Source organism: Triturus cristatus, chromosome 6, assembly GCF_964204655.1.
Source record: "Triturus cristatus chromosome 6, aTriCri1.1, whole genome shotgun sequence".
Taxonomy (NCBI): Eukaryota; Metazoa; Chordata; class Amphibia; order Caudata; family Salamandridae; genus Triturus; species Triturus cristatus.
This window is the reverse complement of record NC_140589.1, coordinates 1,893,034,875-1,893,058,160: the sequence shown is the minus strand read 5'-3', so window position 1 is coordinate 1,893,058,160 and position 23,286 is coordinate 1,893,034,875.

Below are 23,286 nucleotides of genomic sequence, written 5' to 3'. Positions count from 1 at the left end.
CTTAGAAGATACTAAACTGGGTGTGAGTTGGTGTAGGCATTCATAACAGACTTAGAAGATACTAAACTGGGTGTGATTAGTGGTGTAGGTATTCCTAAGACACTGAGTGGATACTAAATTGGGTGTGATTGCTTTTGTATGCATTCATAACACACTGAGTAGATACTAACCTGGGTGTGAGTTGGTATAGGTGTTCATAGGCCACTGAGTAGGGACTAACCTGGGTGTGAGTTGGTGTAGTCATTCATAAGCCACGGAGTAGATACAATCTTGGGTGTGAGTTGGTGTAAGCGTTTATAACACACTGAGAAGATACTAAACTGGGTGTGATTAGTGGTGTAGGTATTTCTAAAACACTGAGTCTATACTTACCTGGGTGTGATTACTAGTGTAGGCATTCATAACACACTGGGTAGATTCTAACCTGGGTGTGAGTTGGTGTAGGCGTTCATAAGCCATGGAGTAGATACTACAAGTTCTGAAGGGTTGTCTAGGCAAGATTGGTATATTTTGATTCTTGGAGGAACAAATTCCAATTCAAAACAAGTTGATCTAGAGGTGAACAAGTCCTTTATTCGCACTCACACATGGGAGTGGGTATGAGAAAGACAAGGGGTGGCACAGCCAACACGTGTTTCGCCCCCTACATGGCCTATAGGCCTGGGGCTTCTTCAGGGCGGGTATTTCTGTAAAAGGAAGTTTCAACGATGTGCTAGATAAATAGCGTAGGATCGAACACTGAACTGAATCGAACAGAACGCTCGTACCAGGCATTAGCCAAGACTTGAGAATCCTACGCTATTTATCTAGCACATCGTTGAAACTTCCTTTTACAGAAATACCCGCCCTGAAGAAGCCCCAGGCCTATAGGCCATGTAGGGGGCGAAACACGTGTTGGCTGTGCCACCCCTTGTCTTTCTCATACCCACTCCCATGTGTGAGTGCGAATAAAGGACTTGTTCACCTCTAGATCAACTTGTTTTGAATTGGAATTTGTTCCTCCAAGAATCAAAATATACCAATCTTGCCTAGACAACCCATCAGAACTTTTGCTAAAATTAGGGGGATAGGGGTTTCCCCCTGTCATCGGGCAAGAACCAGTACCTCTCGACCAACGCTTAATACCTGGCGAGTAAGGGATAGGGGCCTTTCTCCCCTCTCTTGAAGAAAAACTATGGAGTAGATACTAACCTGGTTGTGAGTTGTTGTAGGTGTTCATAAGCCACAGAGTAGATCCTAACCTGGTTGTGAGTTGGTGTAGGCGTTCATAACACACTGAGTAGATACTAACCTGGGTGTGAGTTGGTGTAGGTGTTCATAAGTCACTGCATAGATACTAACCTGGGTGTGAGTTGGTGTAGGCATTCATAACACACTGAGAAGATACTAATCTGGGTGTGATTAGCGGTGTAGGTATTCCTAAAACACTGAGTCGATACTAACCTGGGTGTGATTGCTGGTGTAGGCATTCATAACACACTGAGTAGATACTAACCTTAGTGTGAGTTGGTGTAGGCATTCATAACACACTGAGTAGATAGTAACCTGGGTGTGAGTTGGTTTAGGCGTTCATAAGCCATGGAGTAGATACTAACCTGGTTGTGAGTTGGTGTAGGCGTTCATAACACACTGAGTAGATACTAACCTGAGTGTGAGTTGGTGTAGGTGTTCATAACACACTGAGTAGATACTAACCTGGGTGTGAGTTGGTGTAGGCATTCATAACACACTTAGAAGATACTAAACTGGGTGTGATTAGTGGTGTAGGTATTCCTAAAACACTGAGTGGATACTAAATTGGGTGTGATTGCTGGTGTATGCATTCATAACACACTGAGTAGATACTAACCTGGGTGTGAGTTGGTATAGGTGTTCATAGGCCACTGAGTAGGGACTAACCTGGGTGTGAGTTGGTGTAGTCATTCATAAGCCACGGAGTAGATACTAACCTGGGTGTGAGTTGGTGTAGGCGTTCATAACACATTGAGAAGATACTAAACTGGGTGTGATTAGTGGTGCAGGTATTCCTAAAACACTGAGTCTATACTTACCTGGGTGTGATTACTAGTGTAGGCATTCATAACACACTGGGTAGATACTAACCTGGGTGTGAGTTGGTGTAGGCGTTTATAAGCCATGGAGTAGATACTAACCTGGTTGTGAGTTGTTGTAGGTGTTCATAAGCCACGGAGTAGATCCTAACCTGGTTGAGAGTTGGTGTAGGCGTTCATAACACACTGAGTAGATACTAACCTGGGTGTGAGTTGGTGTAGGTGTTCATAAGTCACTGCATAGATACTAACCTGGGTGTGAGTTGGTGTAGGCATTCATAACACACTGAGAAGATACTAATCTGGGTGTGATTAGCGGTGTAGGTTTTCCTAAGACACTGAGTCGATACTAACCTGGGTGTGATTGCTGGTGTAGGCATTCATAACACACTGAGTAGATACTAACCTTAGTGTGAGTTGGTGTAGGCATTCATAACACACTGAGTAGATAGTAACCTGAGTGTGAGTTGGTGTAGATACTAAACTGGGTGTGATTAGTGGTGTAGGTATTCCTAAGACACTGAGTGGATACTAAATTGGGTGTGATTGCTGGTGTATGCATTCATAACACACTGAGTAGATACTAACCTGGGTGTGAGTTGGTATAGGTGTTCATATACCACTGAGTAGGGACTAACCTGGGTGTGAGTTGGTGTAGTCATTCATAAGCCACGGAGTAGATACTATCCTGGGTGTGAGTTGGGGTAGGCGTTCATAACACACTGAGAAGATACTTAACTGGGTGTGATTAGTGGTGTAGGTATTCCTAAAACACTGAGTCTATACTTACCTGGGTGTGATTACTAGTGTAGGCATTCATAACACACTGGGTAGATACTAACCTGGGTGTGAGTTGGTGTAGGCGTTCATAAGCCATGGAGTATATACTAACCTGGTTGTGAGTTGTTGTAGGTGTTCATAAGCCACAGAGTAGATCCTAACCTGGTTGTGAGTTGGTGTAGGCGTTCATAACACACTGAGTAGATAATAACCTGGGTGTGAGTTGGTGTAGGTGTTCCTAAGTCACTGCATAGATACTAACCTGGGTGTGAGTTGGTGTAGGCATTCATAACACACTGAGAAGATACTAATCTGGGTGTGATTAGCGGTGTAGGTATTCCTAAAACACTGAGTCGATACTAACCTGGGTCTGATTACTGGTGTAGGCATTCATAACACACTGAGTAGATACTAACCTTAGTGTGAGTTGGTGTAGGCATTCATAACACACTGAGAAGATACTAATCTGGTTGTGATTAGCGGTGTAGGTATTCCTAAAACACTGAGTCGATACTAACCTGGGTGTGATTGCTGGTGTAGGCATTCATATCACACTGAGTAGATACTAACCTTAGTGTGAGTTGGTGTAGGCATTCATAACACACTGAGCAGATAGTAACCTGGGTATGATTGCTGGTGTATGCATTCATAACACACTGAGTAGATACTAACCTGGGTGTGAGTCGGTATAGGTGTTCATAGGCCACTGAGTAGGGACTAACCTGGGTGTGAGTTGGTGTAGTCATTCATAAGCCACGGAGTAGATACTAACCTGGGTGTGAGTTGGTGTAGGCGTTCATAACACACTGAGTAGATACTAACCTGGGTGTGAGTTGGTGTAGGTGTTCATAAGTCACTGCATAGATACTAACCTGGGTGTGAGTTGGTGTAGGCGTTCATAAGCCATGGAGTAGATACTAACCTGGTTGTGAGTTGGTGTAGGCGTTCATAACACACTGAGTAGATACTAACCTGAGTGTGAGTTGGTGTAGGTGTTCATAACACACTGAGTAGATACTAACCTGGGTGTGAGTTGGTGTAGGCATTCATAACACACTTAGAAGTTACTAAACTGGGTGTGATTAGTGGTGTAGGTATTCCTAAAACACTGAGTGGATACTAAATTGGGTGTAATTGCTGGTGTATGCATTCATAACACACTGAGTAGATACTAACCTGGGTGTGAGTTGGTATAGGTGTTCATAGGCCACTGAGTAGGGACTAACCTGGGTGTGAGTTGGTGTAGTCATTCATAAGGTGGAGAAGTGTGGCTCACTGGTTAGAGTAGGCAGACCTGGAAGCAGAGGTCAGCCCGGGACCAGGGTTCAATTCCCGGTTCGGCTGGGTCTTGAGTCCATAAATTGTCCATGGACTTGATAATTCTCGCTCCAGTGCATACTCGATTCATGGGTTCACACTCTGCGACTCTGGGCAATAGCTTGCTTAATCTCCACAATGGCCCCTCGCGGCGGGATGCCTGGCTTTCACCTTGTGGATGCCCTGCTGGGTTATCTCACAGGGGAATACCAGGACGGGTTCCCTAAGCAAGCGCTTAGAGACCGGTTGGTGATTTGCGCTATATAAATATCTGCACATTTACATTTACATAAGCCACGGAGTAGATACTAACCTGGGTGTGAGTTGGTGTAGGCGTTCATAACACATTGAGAAGATACTAAACTGGGTGTGATTAGTGGTGCAGGTATTCCTAAAACACTGAGTCTATACTTACCTGGGTGTGATTACTAGTGTAGGCATTCATAACACACTGGGTAGATACTAACCTGGGTGTGAGTTGGTGTAGGCGTTTATAAGCCATGGAGTAGATACTAACCTGGTTGTGAGTTGTTGTAGGTGTTCATAAGCCACGGAGTAGATCCTAACCTGGTTGAGAGTTGGTGTAGGCGTTCATAACACACTGAGTAGATACTAACCTGGGTGTGAGTTGGTGTAGGCATTCATAACACACTGAGTAGATAGTAACCTGGGTGTGAGTTGGTGTAGGCATTCATAACACACTGAGAAGATACTAATCTGGGTGTGATTAGCGGTGTAGGTTTTCCTAAGACACTGAGTCGATACTAACCTGGGTGTGATTGCTGGTGTAGGCATTCATAACACACTGAGTAGATACTAACCTTAGTGTGAGTTGGTGTAGGCATTCATAACACACTGAGTAGATAGTAACCTGAGTGTGAGTTGGTGTAGGCGTTCATAAGCCACGGAGTAGATACTAACCTGGTTGTGAGTTGGTGTAGGCGTTCATAACACACTGAGTAGATACTAACCTAGGTGTGAGTGGGTGTTGGCATCTATAACCCACTGAGTAGATACTAACCTGGGTGTGAGTTGGTGTAGGCATTCATAACAGACTTAGAAGATACTAAACTGGGTGTGAGTTGGTGTAGTCATTCATAACAGACTTAGAAGATACTAAACTGGGTGTGATTAGTGGTGTAGGTATTCCTAAGACACTGAGTGGATACTAAATTGGGTGTGATTGCTGGTGTATGCATTCATAACACACTGAGTAGATACTAACCTGGGTGTGAGTTGGTATAGGTGTTCATATACCACTGAGTAGGGACTAACCTGGGTGTGAGTTGGTGTAGTCATTCATAAGCCACGGAGTAGATACTATCCTGGTTGTGAGTTGGGGTAGGCGTTCATAACACACTGAGAAGATACTTAACTGGGTGTGATTAGTGGTGTAGGTATTCCTAAAACACTGAGTCTATACTTACCTGGGTGTGATTACTAGTGTAGGCATTCATAACACACTGGGTAGATACTAACCTGGGTGTGAGTTGGTGTAGGCGTTCATAAGCCATGGAGTATATACTAACCTGGTTGTGAGTTGTTGTAGGTGTTCATAAGCCACAGAGTAGATCCTAACCTGGTTGTGAGTTGGTGTAGGCGTTCATAACACACTGAGTAGATAATAACCTGGGTGTGAGTTGGTGTAGGTGTTCCTAAGTCACTGCATAGATACTAACCTGGGTGTGAGTTGGTGTAGGCATTCATAACACACTGAGAAGATACTAATCTGGGTGTGATTAGCGGTGTAGGTATTCCTAAAACACTGAGTCGATACTAACCTGGGTCTGATTACTGGTGTAGGCATTCATAACACACTGAGTAGATACTAACCTTAGTGTGAGTTGGTGTAGGCATTCATAACACACTGAGAAGATACTAATCTGGGTGTGATTAGCGGTGTAGGTATTCCTAAAACACTGAGTCGATACTAACCTGGGTGTGATTGCTGGTGTAGGCATTCATATCACACTGAGTAGATACTAACCTTAGTGTGAGTTGGTGTAGGCATTCATAACACACTGAGTAGATAGTAACCTGGGTGTGAGTTGGTGTAGGTGTTCATAAGCCATGGAGTAGATACTAACCTGGTTGTGAGTTGTTGTAGGTGTTCATAAGCCACGGAGTAGATGCTAACCTGGTTGAGAGTTGGTGCAGGTGTTCATAACACACTGAGTAGATACTAACCTGGGTGTGAGTTGATGTAGGTGTTCATAAGTTACTGCATAGATACTAACCTGGGTGTGAGTTGGTGTAGGCATTCATAACACACTGAGAAGATACTAATCTGGGTGTGTTTAGCGGTGTAGGTATTCCTAAGACACTGAGTCGATACTAACCTGGGTGTGATTGCTGGTGTAGGCATTCATAACACACTGAGTAGATACTTTTTTTTTAAATTTTTTTTTTTATTGCAACCGTTACAAAAATTACATTCCATATACAAAGGATTGAAAGTACTTGCAGAGATGGAAATTTAAATTAGACCTTATTCATATATAAAAAAATCAGATATACAATAACTACATTTGAAAACAAACAAGCAATCACGGGGACAATTGAAACTATAACTAGACATAATAAACTCATAAATTTCTGTTATTATTCCTCCAATTTTCAATCGGCTTCCAAACCATCTTGCCTAAGGCTCTCGCCTTTTTACCTTTACAGGCAAAAATAGCCTTCTCCTGGTTATACATAGCCAACAGCCTAGTTAACCAGACCTGGAAGTTGGGGGGATCTGAGTCCTTCCAACGGGCTGTTAGAATTATTCTATAGATCGCTGTCCCCAGGAACAAACAAATTCCTTCTCTCTTTGTGTGACCGAGTGTGTTGTCATAGCCCAGCATGTATAGAGTGGGGGATTCAGATATTAAATGCCCAAACACTTCCCCCCAAAAACCAATTATCAAATTTCTTAGAGGAGTAAGTTTACTACATTCATAAAGCATGTGGAGTAGATGTGCCCCACTTTTTCCACACCTCGGGCATTCTGAATTTGCCCGTTTTCCCCAGGAGTAGAGCTTAGCTGGTGTAAAATAGAGATCATATATGGTCTTATATAACTGAGCTTTCAAGTTGGACGAAACAAATACTTTCATTGAGAGGTATAGGGACATATCGATGTCGACGTTGGGGTTATTTAAATTGCTTGACCATCTCTTTTCCGTGTTTTCCAAATCATCCTGGCAGTTTTCAATTAGAATTCCATACAGCGTGCCAATCCTAGTTGTAGATTTGGCCAAACATGCAAATATAGGAATATTAATCAAAGAGAGATCAATACTCTTTAATTTTAAGATTGTATGAATCTGGATAAATTTAAATATATTGTTATCCGGGATATTGAATTTACCTTGCAGGGCTTGAAATCTATTAATATTGCATGGTAGCAAAAAATCCCCTATCGTTAGGACTCCCAGGTGTTCCCATCTTCTAGCCATACTATCGTATATGTGAGTTGGTAAAGCTGTAGAGTGCCACAGAGAAATATACTTATTATATTTGGGTATATTAAGATGACGCATTATTTTCCTCCAGATACCCCAAGCACTAATTATGATCTTAAACTTAGTTTTCTTGTAGTAGGAGGGTTCCAACTGTTTTACTAGGAGACCGTGAGCCTTATTTCCTATGAGGAGCTCATAGATTGACGGTATATATTTATCCCCTATTTCTTCTTCGGGTATTTTAACGAAGAATAGCGTCGTCATCTGATGGATCATGGTGGCCCACAAATAAAATTTCAAATTCGGAACAGAAAGGCCCCCTCTCCTAATTGGTAGAGAAAGATAGCGGATTGATCTCCTTATTTTCCCATACCCCCAGATAAATCTAACCATCTGGGATTCCATGGCCTTAATGATTTTATCGTCTACTAGTAACGGAATTGCACGAAATAAATATAAAACCCTGGGTAGTATATTCATTTTGAGGAAATTCCCTCTTCCAATAATTGAAAGATGTAGACTATCAATTCTTTTTAAATCGTTCTTAATTTTTTGGAGAAGAGGGTCGTAGTTTATATTAATTATTTCCTCTATTTTTGAGGATATCCGAACTCCTAAGTAGATTGCACTGTCAACTCTTCTTGGGTCAGCAAATTGGGTATTATGAGTACATATGACCATTGTTTTATCTCTCTTTAGAGAGTATCCAGAGAAGCGGCCGAAGACTTGAGTAATTTGTTCAATTGTCGATAAGGCCTTAACAGGGTGAGATGTTATTATAGCCACGTCATCGGCGTAAGCGAGGATTTTAGTGTCAAATGGGCCTATTGTAACGGGTTTGATAGACTCTGTTTTTAACAGTTTCAAAATTAGGGGATTTATATAAAGGGCGAAGAGAATCGGAGAACATGGGCACCCTTGACGAGTCCCTCGAGATATGTCTAGATACCCTGACTCGAGACCCATTGCCAGAACCCTCGCCTTTGGTGTAAAATACATAGCCTTGATGGATTTCATGAGACATGGACCGATTTTGTTTTGTTCGAGTACCGCCCATAAAAATGCCCATGAAACCCTATCGAAAGCTTTTTCCGCATCTAGGAGGATCATCGACATCCGGGCGCCCGAGACACCCACAGCCTCAAACAGAGCAATAGCACGGCGGATGTGGTCCGTAGTGCCCTTGCCCGGAATGAAGCCGTGTTGCCATGGGGAGACCCGACGCTCGACGATCCCCCTGAGACGGTTGGCTAGGATCTTAGAATAGAGCTTTGAATCGGCATTTATGAGAGAGATTGGGCGGTATGATGTAGTTAGATTGGGTGGTTTATCTTTTTTTAGGAAGACAACTATATTCGTTTCCCTCCAGGAGCTAGGTGGGGTAGCACGGACCTGAATACTTATAAATAAATCTAAAAGGAGGGGTGTTATAATAATACCAAGAATTTTGTATAGCTCCAATGGTATTTTATCTGGGCCTGCGGCCTTACCTGGAGCCAGATCTGTAAGGGCCGTTTGCACCTCTAAAAGGGTTATATCCCTTTCTAGATCTTGTCTAGTATCATCATCTAGTCCTAGGTTACCCCCCTGCTCAGTTGCCCACCTAGCGAGTTCATCCTTGATTGTTAGGGGGTCCTGCGTATCCTTGTTCTGGTAGAGTTTCTGATAGTATTTCTTAAAAGCTTCTAGAATAGCCTGAGGTGTTGTGTGTTCTTGACCATCTGCATTAATACTAGCAATTAGGTTAAGGGATTGTTTTTGTCGAGTGCGGAGAGCTAATTGCTTGCCGACCATCTCACCTGCCTCATATATCTCATTGCGATGGGATTGGTAGATCTCTGCAGCTCTCTTGGTCAGCCTGCTATTAATTTCCATTTTGAGGATCGTCATTTCATTTAAAATCGGCCCACCATCACCACCTTGCGTCATTATAGCAGTGTGCTTCTCCTCTTTTCTAGCTAGTTCTAGAAGAGATGACTCATTTGCTCTAAGAAGCTCCTTCCTTTTTCTGGCAACATAGCTCATTGTTTCCCCTCGGATTGAAGCTTTGAAGCAGTCCCAGACCACATCTCGTGGGGCGCTATATCGATTAGCGTCTATAAATCCCTGTGCCCATATCTTGATATATTCTATATAATCCTGATTAACCAATAATTTTCTATCGAAGGACCAGCTTGACCGGGGTCTTAAAATATTATTAGTCCTTATTGTGAGCACTAAGGGATTATGATCCGAAATAGTTTTTGGAAGTTTATTTATTTGTGTGTCATTGAGTTGAGTACTTGTCATCCAGATATAGTCGATGCGGACATATTTATTATGTGAATATGAAAAATATGTATACCCCGGATCCTGATGTCGTTTCGTGTCCCACACATCGGCTAGGCCTAGACTTTCCTTTAATTGTAATATGGCTCTATACACCTTCGTTTTATATCCAACATATTTAAATTGGTCGTAGTTACATATCGGGGCTCTGTGGGTCAGAGAGATGTTAAAATCTCCACAAAAAATTAATGTGGAGGTCCAGGATGCTAATTCCAACTCTAAATTAAAAAAAAAAGATGGATCATCCTGGTTAGGTGCATAGATAGAGCATATCGTAATGCCTATTTTGAGCTCAACGATCGCCCACCTACCCAAAGGGTCAACTGTCTTGCGTATAGGTGGTCCTAAAAAGGATTTTGCCAGAATAGCAACTCCTCTTGTTCTAGTGGTATAGGTTGTACATGCCATTAAGTCAAATCCCGGGACCTTCAATATATTTCTTTCTACCCATGGGATATGTGTCTCTTGAAGACATATTATGTCGAACGTATTCTGGGAGATCATTCCCCACATTCGATCCCTTTTCCCTCTGTCATTGAGGCCCGCGATATTCCACGAGCATAATTTTAAGCTAGCCATACTCCATTGTATCTATTAACCAGCAAAGTCTTACCATGTGACCAGATTTACCAATAATAATAATCTCATAGAATCCATTTCCATCTCTGCTACCATATTCATTTCTGTAGCTGCGGTTGCATATTTTATATGTTTTCACCCCCCAGTCCTTGCCCCAGAATTCCCCCCCGTTACCCTCCCTACCCCCACCCACCCCCCCACTCCCCCAGCATTAGGGCAATTAGACTCCATAAGAGTCTGTGATGATGGACGTGCAGTAAAAGGCCAGTGCTCATTAATACATCTAAAGACCTCCTTAGTAGTGTATCTTTAACAAAGATTTAATTTTTTTTTTTTATTATTATTTTTTTTTCCCCCTATACACACCTTTCCCCCTCCCCATCTGGATATATATCCCAGACCTTGGGACCTTGAAACCCCCGGGGGGTTTAATGTAAACTAATGTCAGGATTATAGGGAGACGGGGGAAGGAAAAAATTAATAATTAGCCAAGGGCTAGAAAACTAATTTCAACCTTAGAGAGTGTCAAGATATTCCCTGGCCTTTATCTCAGAGGTAAAGAATTTGGTCTGGTTACCATTAATTACTTTCAGACAGGCCGGGTTGTTCAAAAAAGCCTGGAGCTTTTTGTCTTGAAAAGGTCTAATAAGTTGGCGGAGACGCCACCTCCGCTCAACCGTTACATGACAAAAATCTGGGCGTACAAAATAAGTTATATTGCCATTAGTTTTTTTTGCCTCGGGTCTTGCTTTCTCCCAGATCGCCTGTCTAAGCAGAAAGTTGCCAAAATATACCAAGACTGCCCTTGGATATGCTCCAGGTTTAGGCATACTTCTCGTGGTAAGGGGTACCCGATGGGCACGTTGTACCTCAATATCCCACTTCCAGGCTGACAATTCTGGGAGAGAGTCTTGAAACAATTTAACCATGAAAGAGCGAATGTCCCCCTCTTCAATCCCCTCCGGAATTCCCAGGACTGGTAGGTTACTTCGCCGTTGACGGTTTTCCATGTCCTCGAGTTTCCACTTCATATCTGAGAGTTCTTTATCATGTGCCTCAGACTTCTCATGATTTAATGCAGTCTCCGTTTCGTTAGCGAGTAATCTTGATTCCATCTCAGTCATACGATCATTGAAGGAGTCAATTTTCTTTGATAACTTACGGACCACTCCTTGTACCTTACGTAGCTCTGCCTGGGCCCGGCGACCATCGTGAGAGGTCTCCTCCCTATGCGCAGCTATAGCAGACAAAATTGTTTCTAACGTTGGTGTAGTTGTGTCCAGAATGGTACCTTGCTCCTGATGTTGATTGAGACTGGGGATAGGTCCCCGCGATTGTATCGAAGTTGTCCCGGGGGGGGGGGGAGGTCGCTGACAGGGGTATAGTCCCACGCTAAGTCTATCGATTCATGGTGACTTTTCCTGTGTTTCAGTTCCAATTTCTGAGCAGTTCTAACCTTATTAATATTAATCTCTTCATCAGTAGAATCAGTAACATTAGAGGCAGTATCGGTTGACCATCCCAACTCGTCAGAGAAAGAATAAAAATCGCTAGGCTCCTTATCCTTATCCTTATCCTTGTCTCTGTCTCTATCTGTGTCTGTATCAGCTTCACTCAAAGTTTCGCCCGTGTTTTCAGATCCAAGCTGCACAGATTGTGAATCTCTCGATAGGAGTTGCGGAGCCTGGCTCAGTTGGCACAGTTGCCGGCCTCCTAGGCTATTTGTTTGAGTGGGGAGGGGCGTTAGAGCGACATTGCTCCTGAGCTCAGGGGTTAGTGCTGACTGAGGACTGACTGACTGAGGACTGCTGTCAATTGTCTTATTCGCTAGAGTCACTATAGTCTCAGCAAGAACTTGGGTTACGTCATTATCCCCCCCCGCCAGACCCCCGGAATCTTCCCCTTCTCTCACCGTCTGTGTGTGTGTGCGACATCGTCTGAGGCCCTCAGCCGGAGAAATCCCTTTAGCCGCGTTGTCAGTTTCAGTTTCAGCAGCGCTCACTGTGGCAGCCTCGAGCGCGTCCTGAATGTGCTGCTTGCGCTGCTCTCCCCGACCCGGAAGAGGACGAGCCGAGGCTCCCCGCAGAAGGTCAATTACAGAGGAGGCAGTCTGTCCACTCTTCCGGGTGGTCCCGCTCGCATTCACCGCCTTGGATGGGATCCTCTCAGGTATTCCCGTCACCGATGCCTCTAATGTGTCCCGAGTGGCCAGCCTAGTCGCTCTCGCCTCTTTTTGCTTCGTGGCTGGAGCAGCTGCGGTATTCTTTGTGGCATTCTTCGGTGCCATCGCGCTGCACTGCCGTTGCTGAACACACTGAGTAGATACTAACCTTAGTGTGAGTTGGTGTAGGCATTCATAACACACTGAGTAGATAGTAACCTGGGTGTGAGTTGGTGTAGGCGTTCATAAGCCACGGAGTAGATACTAACCTGGTTGTGAGTTGGTGTAGGCGTTCATAACAGACTTAAAAGATACTAAACTGGGTGTGAGTTGGTGTAGGCATTCATAACAGACTTAGAAGATACTAAAGTGGGTGTGATTAGTGGTGTAGGTATTCATAACAGACTTAGTAGATACTAACCTGGGTGTGAGTGGGTGTTGACATCTATAGCCCACTGAGTAGATACTAACCTGGGTGTGAGTTGGTGTAGGCATTCATAACAGACTTAGAAGATACTAAACTGGGTGTGATTAGTGGTGTAGGTATTCCTAAGACACTGAGTGGATACTAAATTGGGTGTGATTGCTGGTGTATGCATTCATAACACACTGAGTAGATACTAACCTGGGTGTGAGTTGGTATAGGTGTTCATAGGCCACTGAGTAGGGACTAACCTGGGTGTGAATTGGTGTAGTCATTCATAAGCCACGGAGTAGATACTATCTTGGGTGTGAGTTGGTGTAAGCGTTCATAACACACTGAGAAGATACTAAACTGGGTGTGATTAGTGGTGTAGGTATTCCTAAAACACTGAGTCTATACTTACCTGCGTGTGATTACTAGTGTAGGCATTCATAACACACTGGGTAGATACTAACCTGGGTGTGAGTTGGTGTAGGCGTTCATAAGCCATGGAGTAGATACTAACCTGGTTGTGAGTTGTTGTAGGTGTTCATAAGCCACGGAGTAGATCCTAACCTGGTTGTGAGTTGGTGTAGGCGTTCATAACACACTGAGTAGATACTAATCTGGGTGTGAGTTGGTGTAGGTGTTCATAAGTCACTGCATAGATACTAACCTGGGTGTCAGTTGGTGTAGGCATTCATAACACACTGAGAAGATACTAAACTGGGTGTGATTAGTGGTGTAGGTAATCCTAAGACATTGAGTCAATACTTACCTGGGTGTGTTTCCTGGTGTAGGCATTCATAACACACTGAGTAGATACTGAATAGATACTAACCTGGGTGTGATTTGGTGTAGGCGTTCATAAGCCGTGGAGTAGATACTATCCTGGGTGTGAGTTGGTGTAGGCGTTCATAAGCCACGGAGTAGATACTAACCTGGGTGTGAGTTGGTGTAGGTGTTCAAAAGTCACTGCGCAGATACTAACCTGGGTGTGAGTTGGTGTAGGCATTCATAACACACTTAGAAGATACTAAACTGGGTGTGATTAGTGGTGTAGGTATTCCTAAGACACTGAGTGGATACTAAATTGGGTGTGATTGCTGGTGTATGCATTCATAACACACTGATTAGATACTAACCTGGGTGTGAGTTGGTATAGGTGTTCATAGGCCACTGAGTAGGGACTAACCTGGGTGTGAGTTGGTGTAGTCATTCATAAGCCACGGAGTAGATACTAATCTGGGTGTGAGTTGGTGTAGGCGTTCATAACACACTGAGAAGATACTAAACTTGGTGTGATTAGTGGTGCAGGTATTCCTAAAACACTGAGTCTATACTTACCTGGGTGTGATTACTAGTGTAGGCATTCATAACACACTGGGTAGATACTAACCTGGGTGTGAGTTGGTGTAGGCGTTTATAAGCCATGGAGTAGAAACTAACCTGGTTGCGAGTTGTTGTAGGTGTTCATAAGCCACGGAGTAGATCCTAACCTGGTTGAGAGTTGGTGTAGGCGTTCATAACACACTGAGTAGATACTAACCTGGGTATGAGTTGGTGTAGGTGTCCATAAGTCACTGCATAGATACTAACCTGGGTGTGAGTTGGTGTAGGCATTCATAACACACTGAGAAGATACTAGTCTGGGTGTGATTAGCGGTGTAGGTTTTCCTAAGACACTGAGTCGATACTAACCTGGCTGTGATTGCTGGTGTAGGCATTCATAACACACTGAGTAGATAGTAACCTGGGTGTGAGTTGGTGTAGGCATTCATAAGCCACGGAGTAGATACTAACCTGGTTGTGAGTTGGTGTAGGCGTTCATAACACACTGAGTAGATACTAACCTGGGTGTGAGTTGGTGTTGGCATCTATAACCCACTGAGTAGATACTAACCTGGGTGTGAGTTGGTGTAGGCATTCATAACAGACTTAGAAGATACTAAACTTGGTGTGAGTTGGTGTAGGCATTCATAACAGACTTAGAAGATACTAAACTGGGTGTGATTAGTGGTGTAGGTATTCCTAAGACACTGAGTGGATACTAAATTGGGTGTGATTGCTGGTGTATGCATTCATAACACACTGAGTAGATACTAACCTGGGTGTGAGTTGGTATAGGTGTTCATAGGCCACTGAGTAGGGACTAACCTGGGTGTGAGTTGGTGTAGTCATTCATAAGCCACGGAGTAGATACTATCCTGGGTGTGAGTTGGTGTAGGCGTTCATAACACACTGAGAAGATACTAAACTGGGTGTGATTAGTGGTGTAGGTATTCCTAAAACACTGAGTATATACTTACCTGGGTGTGATTACTAGTGTAGGCATTCATAACACACTGGGTAGAGACTAACCTGGGTGTGAGTTGGTGTAGGCGTTCATAAGCCATGGAGTAGATACTAACCTGGTTGTGAGTTGTTGTAGGTGTTCATAAGCCACAGAGTAGATCCTAACCTGGTTGTGAGTTGGTGGAGGCGTTCATAACACACTGAGTAGATACTAACCTGGGTGTGAGTTGGTGTAGGTGTTCATAAGTCACTGCATAGATACTAACCTGGGTGTGAGTTGGTGTAGGCATTCATAACACACTGAGAAGATACTAATCTGGGTGTGATTAGCGGTGTAGGTATTCCTAAAACACTGAGTCGATACTAACCTGGGTGTGATTGCTGGTGTAGGCATTCATAACACACTGAGTAGATACTAACCTTAGTGTGAGTTGGTGTAGGCATTCATAACACACTGAGTAGATAGTAACCTGGGTGTGAGTTGGTGTAGGCGTTCATAAGCCACGGAGTAGATACTAACCTGGTTGTGAGTTGGTGTAGGCGTTCATAACACACAGAGTAGATACTAACCTGGGTGTGAGTTGGTGTTGGCATCTATAACCCACTGAGTAGATACTAACCTGGGTGTGAGTTGGTGTAGGCGTTCATAACACACTGAGTAGATACTAAACTGGGTGTGATTAGTGGTGTAGGTACTCTAAGACACTGAGTATGTGCTAACCTGGATGTGATTGCTGGAGCAGGCATCCAAAGTCATTGAATATATACTAGGATGACAGTAATTGCTGGTGTTGGCTTCATAAGCCTCTGATCAAATGCTAACATGGTCTTGGTGTTGGCATTCCTAGGTGGGTCACGGTAGGTAGCCTTCTAAGTATGATTATACAAATAATTCACCCTGCTTCTTAACCCATAGTGCCAGTGTCCTCGTATGCCCTACTGCCAGTGTCCTCTTATGCTGTAGTGTAATTGTCATCCTGTGCACTAGTGCCAGTGTCATCTTATCCTTTAATGCTCGTGTCCTCTTATCCCTTACTGCCAGTGTCCTCTTATCTCTTACTGCCAGTGTCCTCTTATCCCTTACTGCCAGTGTCCTCTTATGCCTTACTGCCAGTGTCCTCTTATGCCTTAGTGTCATTGTAATCCTATGTGTTAGCGCCAGTGTCATCTTATCCCTTTAGTGCCGGTGTATTCCTGTCCTTTACTCCCAGTGTACTGCCAGTGTCCTCTTATGCCGTAGTGCCATACTCCTCTTATCCCTTGTATCAGTGTCATCTTACCCCCTAGTGCCAGGGTCCTCTTATCCTTTAGTGCCAGTGCCTTCTTATCTCTTAGTGCCAGGGTCTTCTTAACTCTTAATGACAGTGTCCTCTTATGCCTTAGTGCCATACTCCTCTTATCCCTTGTACCAGTGTCATCTTACCGCCTAGTGCCAGGGTCCTCTTATCCTTTAGTGCCAGTGCCTTCTTATCTCTTAGTGCCGGTGTCCTCTTATCCCTTAGTGCCAGTGTTCTCTTATGCTTTAGTGCCAGTGCCCTCTTATCTCTTAGTGCCAGTGTCATCTTATTCCTTAGTGCCAGTGCTCTCTTATGCCTTAGTGCCAGTGTCCTCTTATGCTGTAGTGTAAGGGTCATGTGTCATGAAGAAAGAAGAAATAAATCTGAGAATTAACTAAAATTATGTTATATGTTTTTTTCAAATTGTTTTTAGGATTATTTTTATTGGGACTTTATTGTGCTTTTCCTGAAGAAAGTGTTGGCTGTGAATCTTGGCCCACCGAAACGCGTCAATGCTTTTAAAAGAGGAAACCACCTAAAATCTATGATTACTGGTTTGTGTGACACATATTTGAAAGTGACATCATTCTGGGTCACAATTGATAAATTCTTTGATTTGGTGATTTTCTTAAGTCAATATGATTATTTTTTCCTTTTTATGTTGTTCCCAATTTTATGTCTTGTGGTGTATTTTATTGTGTAGGTCTCTCTTGTCTTTGACTAAGATTAGACTGACTGTTTTTAAACATTTGTTTATGATTATATGTATACTGATATGATGACATTGTCTTTGCTTCATTATTAGCTATTTGACTCTGTACATTTTTTGTATCTGTACAGTATTTTATGAATTGTTCAATAAATTTGCCTGATTTATTTCTTCTTATTTGTTTTTATGCTCATGCTGTCCATCCTCATCCCCTTGGTGTGAAAGGTGTGTTGATCTGAGTGTTTTTGGTGACAAGGAGGCTCTATTCTTTTGACTAAGGTCATATTTGGTGCCCCTCTCCTTTGTCATAGAGGTCCCTCTCTCTTTTTTGAAATATTTGGTACAGCCTGTTGTGCTGGAGAGTCGCTGTTGGATATATTCCTTATCTCTTGACGAGTCCAAGTGAGACCTTCTGCCCACTTATGGACCAATTCAGAACTTTTGGTTTCAGTGATGATCAATTAAATAGAATCATCAACACTAAGAATGGGAATAAAATCACTGTCATATCAGGCAGAGGCGAAAATTGGGGCGAGCTTCTTAATCTGAAAAAGAAATTAATACGTACAGAAGCCCATGCCGAATTTCTAATTGAATATGTCAAGTCAGGCACAATCCCGATTGGGTTACAGGATCGTAATGAACCTGGTCTATTCACAGAAAATAAAAAATTTTTAGAAACTTGGGCTATGATATCAAACAGATGCAGCCGTGATTGGATGCTTCTGATCATTGAGACTGCCCAGGAACTGATCATTATTGAAAAAGAAGCTATTGATAAATTGGAGGTTGAACTTAACAACTGCCCAGCATTAGATGAAGCCAAAAAAAAGTTGGATGAAATAAATAAAGATGTGAAAGGATATAGAGATTATCTATTAAATAAAAAAACTAATAAACTAAGAAAAGATATGGATCGTTTCTCTCAGGAAAAGATTTATCCTTTCCTCAGAGAGAATTATTTCCAACAAAGGAATGATACGGTCTGGGAAAAACCCTCCAACAGACAAATATACAACAGAGGTGGGAGAAAACAGGTTACCTTCCCTGAAACTTCTGGCTCGAGCAGTGAAGATAATAGTATGCCTAGGGACGAGCCTGGAAATAGGGGTAACATTAGAGATTATGTTCCTTTTTTAGACTCACGTCCGAGGAGAGGAGCACGATTCAATGGGAATCCGGGGAGGGGCCAGATGAACAGGGGTCCTCCGCAACAACAGGAATATATGCGCACACGAAGCCAGCGCTATTGGCGAAAGACAGAGCACCAATAATTAATCTGTCTGATAAATCCCTGAGTGAAACAGAAATCAGTATCCTCAGTAAAGGCTTTAGCTTTGTTCCCTCAGCTTCCATTAATAGATTTCAGTTAGAGAAGGATCTGCGTTCGTTTTTCAGAAAGGTTAGATTGAGGAGATTTTTTGAGAATAGGGAGACGCTAAAGCGTATTAATCATTCGGGTCTCAAACCCAAATCCCAGTTCACTCCCAGTCTTGCTATGGTTGGGAAAAACATCGAAGTTTTTGAAAAAGCGGTTGAGAGTGACATTCAGAACATTTTGAATGAATCCAATAAGTTTCTAGGACAGAACAACATTAATAGAGCAGAAAGATAGGCCCTTAACTCTTTGAAAGCAGACAGAAATTTAACCATTAAACCTGCCGATAAGGGAGGTGGTGTAGTGTTGTTCAACACCCCAGATTATGAACATAGGATGCTTGAAATGCTTAACGTCAAGGAACACTATGCACGTACAAATGAGAGAAATCTAGCTACTGGGTCCAGGGAGTGTCTTGCGTTGCTCTTAGAAGCGAAAGATAAGTCTTGGATCTGTGATGACGAGTTCAAGTTCCTCAATAATTTGGAACCCAGGACCCCTGCTCTGTATGGTCTACCAAAGATCCACAAAAATTGCACTGATCCACCCATGAGACCAATAGTAAGTAGTATTGGTTCTCTTTTGGAGCCTGTCAGCAAATATGTTGACCACTTTCTACGCCCTATTGTGTGCGGTCTGCGCTCCTATGTGAGAGACTCGGCTCACATTATCTCTCTTATTGAAGGGAAGCCTTTTTGTGGAGAGACTCAGTGTCTAGTTACCTTGGACATTGAGTCTCTCTATACGAACATTCCACAGAGCGATACGGTTGATGTAATTCGAGAGATTCTGGTGGACCGTGACCTTGGGGGAGCTAATGCCGATTTTATTGTCAGTTGTGTTAACCTGATTCTGAAAAACAATATTTTTTTGTTTAAAGATGAATACTTCAAACAGTTGAAAGGGACCAGCATGGGGGCTACCTGTGCTCCAAGTCTGGCCTGTTTATACGTTGGCCAATTTGAAATCAAGCATATTTACAACGAGGTGGCCCCCTTCTTCGAAAATGTAGTGGGCTGGTACCGCTACATTGACGATATTTTTTTTATCTGGGAAGGCACCACTGACAACTTGGAATTGTTTTTGGATTGGTTGAATCTTGGAGACACCAATCTAAGATTTACATCGCACTATAGCAGGACCAAGGTTGATTTTTTGGACATCACGATAAAAGATGCGAATGGAGTATTGGAAGTGGAGTTGTTTACAAAGCCTATGGCCAAAACACTCTACTCTATAGCCAAATCCCAAAGGGATAGTATCCCGTTCAGCCAGTTCCTCCGTCTTTGGAGGAACTGTTTGGATTTACAAGACTTTTACAAGCATGCTGATGTCCTAAAATGCAAGTTTAAAGATAGGGGCTATCCAAAGAAACTCCTGACTCATTCCCTCAAACATGCGAGGTTCTATGACCGAGCCGCCTTGGTTCATAAACCGGTAGCTAAAAAGGAGTCACTTAATAAAGTGGTGTTTGTCAGTAAATTCTGCAATTTGAGTAATCAAATTAGGAACATTGTGAACAGAAACTGGCACATTCTTAATCATGAAGAAGAGGTCAAACTGGAAAGACCACTGTATGCATTTAAGAAAAATAACAACTTAAGAGATATGTTGATGCATACTTATCGCGAAGAAAGGTGTGAGAGCCAGAGAACAATTGGAAACTGCCCAGCTATTGGTAACAATAGATGTGGAACTTGTAACATCTGCCCCCAATGCCTACAAACTAAAGAGATCACACACAATGGTTGCATTATGAGAGCTAGTACTCTTAACAATTGCAGGAGTAAAAATGTGATTTATTTTCTCCGATGCCCCTGTGGTTTAGGCTATGTGGGGGAAACAGGAAGGGAACTACGAGTCAGGCTACAAGAACATAGATCCGCAATCAAAACAAAAAAATTGACCGCCCCCCTTGTTTCACATTTTCTTGAGTCTGGACATGGAGAGAATGACTTTATGTGGTTTATTTTGGAAAAGGTCAGAGTAGATAGGAGAGGTGGCAATATCACCAATAAACGTAAAACACGTGAACAATGGTATATTTCCCATCTTAATACTGTATATAAGGGGCTGAATTCGAGAGAAGAATGGGAAAATTTGTTAGTAGCAAGATGATGAGTATTAATATATTTTCTTCTGTGCTGTATTGTGGTACATATATTCTCACCTGTCTTTTACGGTAGTTTTTGCGGCTTGACATTAATAATTGTGATGCTAACGTCTGCCGTTAATAGACACACTTAGATTTTGTACCGCATTAGGTGTGACTGTACTCTTTGTACCCTTCCAAGATGGCGTGCCGATTCAGCAAGTGCCTGTATGCGATCTATTTCCAGTGGATATTTCCTCGTAAGAGGTGTGTCTATCTCCTATGGCTGACAAAATTATGGTGATCTTTTCGGTTGGACATCAATAGCAGTTATGCTGATGTCTGCCGTGATTAGGCATACTCAGATTTTGCACCACATGAGTTGTAATTGTACTCTTCGTACCCTTTCAAGATGGCGCGCCGTCTCTGTAGGTGTCGGTATGTGATTTATATCCAGCCGCCATCACTTCGAAAGAGGTATGTGTTCTTCCTTTTGCCGATAGAATCATGATGTGTTTTTTTCGGTTTAGTCTTAACGAATTTGTCATAGAAGCAAACTGGGCATCATATTAATAGCCTTGATGTGAACTGTTGTTATTAGGCACACTCAGATTCCGCACTGTCCCTCTCAAAGATGGCGCATCATCGTGTGGGCGTCTGTATAGGATTAACAGTCAGTGGTCATTACCCCGGAAGAGGTGTGTTCACTTCCTATTGCCGATGCAATTAAGGGCTCGGTATTTAAATCCTCCGTCCTTCGTATACCAAACTTACCCGATGAAGAAGACCGTACCGTGCATACCGTAACTAGCCTAAATTGAGGTAGGTTTTGTCCACAGGTGGCTATGGGCTGGTGGGGTACTCCGCTATTTGTAAAGCAAAAATGGTTGATTTAAATATTTCTCCCACAGTGCTTTACTTGGCACCATTTCCTGGTATGGGATATCTGTTTACCCACACCCCATGAAGGCATGGTAATCTACTACTGAGACAGTATCTAAGGTATTTTGTCTAATCATGTACTCGGTTTTCTTCTTATGTTAGTCATTCGGATAGACAGTTAGTGACCATTAGGAGGGGTCGTGACTAAATGTAACATATGTTGCACGCTATAATTCAGTTTTATGTTGGTACAATGAATAATGGTACTGAGTGGTAGACATATGCGTCTTAATAGTCTTTATTTATTTATTTATTTATTTATTTATAAATTTATAAAGCGCCTGGTGACCCGGAGGCATCCCCGCGCTATAGAGCTGTGATATCCCAAGAGGAGGGGGGACCGGAGGATTATTTGGGGAATAAGAAAGTTTTTAGTTTTTTCCGGAAGAGGGCGTGGCAGGGTTCCAGACGCAAGTGGCGAGGCAGTGCGTTCCAGCCTGAGGAGGCTTTGACCGAAAAGCGACGGCCACCGGTCCGAGCCTTCTTAAATTTAGGGACGATGGCCAAATGCTCGTCGTCCGAGCGCAGTGCCCTAGGGGCTTTGTAGGGGGCGACAAGGTCTTTCAGGGCGGCAGGGCCGGCACCATTAATGAGATTGTGACTGGTGCACATTGCCTTAAACTCAACTCGTTGGCGGACAGGGAGCCAGTGCAGGGCCTTGAGGGCTGATTTGGCAGAGGCTCTGGGGGGGAGGTCCATTATAATCCTTGCCGCGGCGTTTTGTGCCCGTTGGAGTTTGGCTAAGGTAAACTCCGGTGCACCGAGGTAGACGGCGTTGCTATAGTCGAGTCTGGCTAGGATGAGCCCTTGAACCAGCAGTTTCCTGGATATTGGAGGAAGGAGAGGGAGAATTTTTCGGGTTGACCGCAGGAGGCCAAAGCATGATCCAGCGGTCTTGGTTGCCTGGGTCTTCATGGTGAGGCTTGGTTCCAGCCAAACGCCTAGCGTTTTGACTTCTGACTTAGGAGTGGGTATCTCACCAAAGGTGTCCGGCCACACCGAAGCGGGGATTGATGACCATTTGTTGCCCAGGAGCATAATTTCGGTTTTAGAACCGTTCAATTTTAGGGAAGATTCGCACATCCAGGAGTAGATGTCTTGGAGGCAGTTCCGCAGGCTGTCTGGGTGTTTGTCCAGCTGGGAGAGGGAGACGACAAGTTGGGTGTCGTCAGCGTAGTTGACAATTTTGATCCCATAGGGGGTCACGACGTCTTCCAGGGGGGCCATGTAAACATTAAACAGGGTGGGACTAAGCGAGGACCCCTGCGGGACTCCACAAGTCAGTGGAAGGGGGTCTGAGCGAGAGTTGCCGTCCCACACCTGAAATGAACGGCCTGATAGGAAGGAGTTAATCCAGGCGTGTGCTGAGCCCACAATTCCTGCCCTGGCCAGGCGATGTAGAAGGACACGGTGATCCACCGTGTCAAAGGCGGCACTGAGGTCCAGGAGGATCACTGCCACTGATCCTCCTGAATCCAGAATGCGCCTTGATTCCTCAATGACGGAGAGGAGGGCTGTGTCCGTG